Genomic DNA, 6,903 nt, shown 5'->3' with positions numbered 1-6,903 from the left:
GAACTGTGAGAAATAAATTTCTGTTATTTATAAGCCACTCAGTCAATGGTGCTTTGTTATAGCAGCCTAAACAGACTAAGACACTTTATACGGGGAAATCTGCCAGAGTTAAAGGTAAGAAAAAAGAATCTGGGATCCAGAATGGGGTTGAAGTGATCTCTTCCACACTTGTGGTTTCTAGACAGCCTTCTGCCTCTGCCAATCAACGGAATAAAGACTAAGCTTCTACCCACAGCAGGGAAGGACTGCCCTGATCTGAGGATGGTCCAGCTTAAAGGAGCCTTTCTAAGAACATATCGTCAAGAAACTTGTGCACATTTCAATTAGTAACATCTCTATATTGCTTGGACCTCGACAATTCTGAGAATAATTATGAAAATTGAGGCAACTCAGAAGACTCATTTCCTAAGATTTCAATACATAATTAGCAATGTGGTATGGAATAAAATAAAATGGCACAGTTTGGGGGTTGGTGCCTTGTCTCTTTCTGTCCCAGATCTTTCCTGTGTTTTAAATGCTTTCACTAATAAAGAATCCAGCAACAGTGGCTCTTTGATTCTGTGGTATATAGTAACACATCACCCTGGAGCAGCGGTTCTCAGCCAGGGGTTATTCTGTCCCCTAAGGACATTCATCAATGTCTGAAGACAATGTTGGTTGTCATAACTTGGGGGCTGGTGTGATTGGCATCTAGTGGGCAGAGGCCAGGGATGTTGCTAAATATCCTACAATTCAGGGGCCAGGCCCGCACAAAAAGAATTATTTGATGCAACATGTCAAAATGGCCAAGACTGAGAAACTCTGCTCTATAGAAAGAACTCTAGAACTTGTACTGAATGTTTTTTTCTAATCCGCTAGTGAGAAGAAATATGGGGGAGACAGGCAAAAATGTCAGTAGCCTTCCATGGTGTTCAGAGTTCCTTAGGTCTGGATCGTTTCAGACATTCACTATTCACTGGAGTCAGCCAATTTGTTTATTTTCTAAAGTTCAGAGATTTCACAGGAACATATTATTAAAATGCCTATTATTTTCTCTTTTTATAAGTCTATTTGAATTGCCTAGTATAGAGATGACTGATATAGAGGTCCCTTTGTTCTGAGTCCTGGATTCTCTTTCACTTACTCAAGACTTTCCTTGTCAATACTTCCCTCACCCTGATAATCTAAGAACTATGAATCCTTTTCATAGTTCTGTCCTGCTCTATTCCCAGTTGGCGGGTTTTCCACAAGCTCCTTAGAGCACATTAGACATAGTAGCTCCTAACAGTTTCACAGAACATTCTATTGCTCTGTGCTGTTCAATTTTTTAGATTAATCTCTCTGTAGTTAGCCATAACCATTCAACTCCTATCATTCTTTTGGTGTCAGTATAGAAAATTAAATTATTACAATATTGGAAGACATTCCCAAAGACCACCAAGAAAGCCTCATGCATGTCCCACTCTAGTAAACATAGTCTGTTTCCTATCCAGCATCCAGTAGGGTTAGACACATACCTTGAAAATTTGCCTGATAAACAAGTTGACAAATAATTTTACTAAAGAATCCTGGAAAGTCAGTGGCAAAATCCTTCTATTCTAAGTTGTTCGGGGCACATTCTTGGATGTAGAGGATTCTGAATAAACATCTTTGTAACTTGAAAAGTGAAAGAGAATGAGTATTCCAATAATGAGCAGTCCTTGGTTTTTTAAATAAAGATAGTCTTGCACAAGAACGGCTACCTAGTAAATTTTGAGTGAAATCTGAGGGAAATTTTTTGATTGGCTGTGGTTTTCAGAGTTTCGTCCTGAAGTAGTATAATGTAGATGATGATCGTGTCCTCCATTCCAGAGACCTCATTTAGGTCTCAACTCGAATGCAACTTCTCAGAAAGTCCCTTCTTGGTCTCCTGTTTAAAGCATGTGCCTTCTCTCCTCCCCTGTCACCTGCCCATATTATCCTAATCCCTATCTACCCTATTACTCTGATTTTCTATCTAAACAAGTCTTGCTTGTGTGTTAATCATCTGTCAGTCCTCATATACTATAATGTCTGCTTTCTTTCCTTGAGTAACTGAAGCCCAGGAGCCTGGGAGTTATTTTTGAATCCTCCTTTTCCTTGCTCTTTCCTACAATTCTTCTGTTTCTTCAGCTAGTCTTAACTGTTCTCATTCCAAGCATATCTTGAACTTGTCTGCCTCTCTCAGTGTCCACTGCTGTTGCCTCTAGTCTGAGGCCCACTGCTCCTCACAGCACTGCGGCAGTCTCCCGCCTACTTTACTGTACCCCTCTCTAACCTATCTGCACAGAGGAGCTGGAGTGTTAATAAAAACATAGATTATGTGGTTCACGGTCGAGCTGGAACAGGGTCTGTTATATGTGGGTTCTCAATAGTATTGGCTGAATGAATGAACAGAAAGACATGAGCAGAGAGAATTAATTGATAGAAAGTCTCCTTCTGTCTTACCTTACAAAGAGGGCTAACGACACTTGCTTAAGGTCACAGAGCTACTACTAGTCAGATTTGGGACTAAAACTGATTTTTTCTAAGCATGGTCAAGTGTTTATTTACAGAAAAGACATTGCCATATCTCCTCAATCCTTCTTACTTCCAAATTAGTAGCATTCTATTTTACTTTACTGCACAATCATTGTTCATCTTGATCGGAAAATAATTTTTACCGTAAAAATTGCTAAATGACTGAAGAGTCTAAATAAATTAAGAACTAATTCATAACCCTGCCATTCGTGTAATTTTTATTCATCTTTATCCTTTTCTTTTTTGTTATTTTTTTACCATATTTTTATAATCAGGAAGTCATTTATTTTTAAAATCAGGAAATATACAGAATTATATCAATGCGTAAAAATTTTCATTCCTTGGGAATAACTGCTGGTGATATTTTAATATAATTTATTCTAATATTTGATGGGTTTGTTTGCCATTTGTGTGAAATGAATTTCCGTAACGTGTGGAAAGATATTTTAAAGAGTATTAACTGTAAGTTTAAGAAAGTAGATTTCATAATTTTAAGTGTGGTCTACACAATTAATAAATATAAGAAATTTAGAGTACTACTTCTAATTCCTTGAATTTTTATAGCAACTAAGAACTGCAAAATGTTCAGTTTTAGAAATCTAATTATTTCTTAGAAAAGTCCTTTGAGAAGGTAAAATAAACTTTGCAGGCTTTTTATTAGATATAGCAATAGTGTAACTCTACCCATGTATCTATATCTCTCTGTAGAAGCCACATTAATATATATAAAATATTTGACATTTTCCCAAGGATTTTCTCTGCCGAAGTTGTTTTTGGGTTTATGTGTAAAGTCCCAAAGCAATTTACAAATTTCCTCACTGGTCTCCACATATGTTAGCAAAGTCACTTATGTGAAATATATGCTTGAGATGTGTTTAATTACTCTGACATTTGTTATTAAAATAAACATTCTTACCTAATACATAGGAGAATAAATTAAAGGAAATTTAACACCAAAGTTATCCTTTCTTAATTAAACAAGAAGCACTGTATTTATTTTAAAATTACATATCGTACTCAAACTGCCCTCAAATGTAATTTAATTTTCCATTATCTACATTTTAAAATGGCTGTTGTGTTTTCATTGCTCACCTCTCTTAATTCTTTAGGCGCTATCCATCTCCCTACTCCAATAACCAGAATTAATTCCAATTTGCATCAAAATAATTTAAAATAGACCAAAGAACAAATTTCATAGCCCAATTTTCAAAAGCATTTTGCATCTATATCTACTATCCAAAAAAATATATTCCTGATGCTTTCAACTTAAAATTAAAAAAAAAAATTAGGTACTTAGCATAGTGCCTAGCACAGAAAAAGCACTTGATACACGTATGACAATGTCTTTGTGACTATCATTTTTATTGATGATGTATATTGGGGACTACTAAAGGTTAATGGGATGCCTGCATTATGTGTGATAATATTATAGTTAGGGGTCTCTATGTCATAGCTGGCCTGAAAGGATCATGGTTTAGGTCCATGGTCCCAGTGTCCTCTTCAGCTTAACATTTTAGCCCTCTTAAAAGTGTCCTGAGTTGGATGGTCAATTGAACGGTCACCAGCTTAAGCGCAAAAGCAACTGTGATGAGAAGGCCCCGGAGCGGTCACCACTTTCTTGATTTGGGCTTAACTCTGTCCAGGTCTAGTGAGAAGGCGAATAGCCTGAATGACAGTCAGCTTTCCAAATGTGGGAAGGCATATCTAAAATTAACATACTCACTCCAGTGCCTGTCTCCTCGTACATTTTGTAGATGTGGAATCAGACAACTTTTAACAGACTGAGACCACAAGCCTTTCTCTCTCCTCACACTTTCTGTCAAAGTACTTTTTAGATGTGATTTGATTTTGGATGAAAATTTAAAGAAATTTCTTAGATGTGTCCATCTTCTCCTTTGGCAGACAAGATGGGCTAGAATTGTGGTGGTCACAATTGTGTTTGTGGATACGGCCCAAACCCGTACACTTGAGTGTCAGTTCTTTCCATCCTAGCTATTTTTTGTTTATTTTAAGGCTGTAGGCACTACTTCTTTTTTTTTTTTTAAGCTGAATATTTAATACATTTTGTAGGACTAGAAGAAATGCAACAAGGATTAGAACTTTAAGATATACATTAGAGGGGCCAGCCCCGTGGCTGAGTGGTTAAGTTCATGTGCTCGGCTTCAGTGGCCCAGGGTGTCGCCAGTTCGAATCCTGGGCGCGGACATGGCACCACTCATCAGGCCATGCTGAGGCAGCATCCCACGTGCCACAATCAGAAGGACCCACAACTAAAAATATGCAACTATGTACTGGGGGGCTTTGGGAGAAAAAGGAAAAATAAAATCTTCAAAAAAAAAAAAAAGAATGTGACTTCCTTCAAGGCAGAAAGTCCATTTAAGAAAAAGATTTACATTAGACATTTACGTAAAAGGTGTTCCACTTTTTCAAAGAAGTTTGTATTTTCCTGTCTTCTCTATCTTCCTTAGAGCAATAAATAGTAATTACTATTTTCATGGATAAGCAGCTCCCTTGTGTTAGACAGTAATGATATCTTTATATTTCAAGTCATTATCATCTCCAAAATGACCTTTCATTTCACTGCACAGTCTCACCACACTGTTTCACAGTAAAATTGTACTCTACTCAAATTGGAAGAGCCTGAATAAAAGCTAGAGGCCCACGGATTTGTAGGTATTGATTTAGTAACAGTGTCTAGTGGCACAAACCTTCTATTTATCCATATTATTAAAACTGCAGTAATAGAAATGAGCTACTTTAATGAAAAAGGAACCCAGGAATGAGGTCATTAAATATAACTAAATATATTTAAAATATAAATACTACCGTGTGTTTTCTGATTAGTATCAGGTAAATTGAAACTATCTATCCCGAATTCTGATCTCAGAGAAAAAGGTCAGAGACAATTATAAAGAAGGTGCTTCATATTATCAGGTCCATTTTTTTTTTTTAATTTTTTCCTTTTTCTCCCCAAAGCCCCCCGGTACATAGCTGTATATTCTTCGTTGTGGGTCCTTCTAGTTGTGGCATGTGGGATGCTGCCTCAGCGTGGTTTGATGAGCAGTGCCATGTCCACGCCCAGGATTCGAACCGACGAAACACTGGGCCACCTGCAGTGGACCACGCGAACTTAACCACTCGGCCACGGGGCCAGCCTCATCAGGTCCATTTTTAAAACAATGAGATCCTTTGCGACAATCCCATTAGTCCTTCTTTTTATCAGAGATTCCTGTTGGTCCTTTTGTTGGTAATCCATTCATGTCTGCACCTTACAGTCTCTTTTGCCTTTGTTTTTATCCCTGGATTCTCATATAGCTTTTCTAGGCCACATACAACTAAGAAAGGGGGAAATAAGGGGGTATATAAACGGCTCTAGGAATTTTTCGTAGATCCAGAGCGGAACTGGAATGACGATACAAGGAATGCACACCATTGTCTAGGCTTGGGCTCCTCAACCGCAACTACCAAGCCCAAGTGGAAATGGCTGCCCTTCCCTGTAGGCACTACTTCTATTCTTGCTTTTTTTCTCCCCCTTCTTCAGTGCTGTCTAATCTGTCAACTCGAAAATAGCCATGTCGTCTGATTGCCATCCTCTAGTTTGGTGTATCTGTTACTGCTGTGGTTGGTCAACACACCTCAGTTAGGTCTTATAACTTGAAATTGTGCATCTCTCGGTTTCTTAGACCTTTATGACAATGTCAAATGGATGTGCCGTGTCAAAAGGAGTTCCTCTTCACTGTCCTGCATTAGAGAAAGATCAGTGATGCCTCCAAGTTTAGTACTGGCTATATAATTTGTGGGGCTTAATGCTAATTGAAAATGTAGAGCCTCTTGTTAAAAAATTATTAAGAATTTCAAGATGGCAATAGCAGAGCATTAAATCCAGCATGGTGCCCTTCTATTCCTGGGGTCCTGTGTGATGGCTTAGATACTGTAACCATGCGGTAGGCCCTGCTTGGATCGTTCACCTATTAGTCTTCTTCATTTTCCTTCTAGCCAACAATTATGGACTGCTTATTATCTATGAGGCACTATGCTTGCTATTGAAAATAAAAATGTGCTTACTCTTACATTCTAATATCCCTGCTTTTAGATTCTGATGACTAAGACTTCCATGAGATAGATGAAGTAGCACGCAAATTGTGGCTATACTTTTGTCTCCTTCAGATAAAACGCTCAGCTGTAATTTCCTGTATATCAGTCTTAAGTCACAAATCCTCTCCTCCAGGCTCTTATGATCTATGTACTAACTATAAGATCTCAGCAGTCCCTATCTCCCCATCTCTTGCCAACATTGCCTGTTCTATTCCTACAGACCGATTTATTTATGGCCAGTAACAGATCATGCTACTAAAGGTATTAGTTGAAATGGGCCTAAGTCATGGG

General features: G+C 38.0%; 1 pseudogene; it reads right to left on the bottom strand.

Moving 5' to 3' along the window:
* Positions 1–5,720: 5,720 nt before the first annotated feature.
* On the bottom strand, positions 5,721–5,950 carry LOC139078421 (UPF0729 protein C18orf32 pseudogene; annotated as a pseudogene).
* Between the last annotated feature and the right edge of the window lie 953 nt (positions 5,951–6,903).

This window comes from Equus przewalskii, chromosome 22, assembly GCF_037783145.1.
Source record: "Equus przewalskii isolate Varuska chromosome 22, EquPr2, whole genome shotgun sequence".
Classification (NCBI taxonomy): domain Eukaryota; kingdom Metazoa; phylum Chordata; class Mammalia; order Perissodactyla; family Equidae; genus Equus; species Equus przewalskii.
The sequence above is the reverse complement of the archived record's forward strand: the minus strand, read 5'-3'. Positions and strand labels throughout refer to the sequence as shown.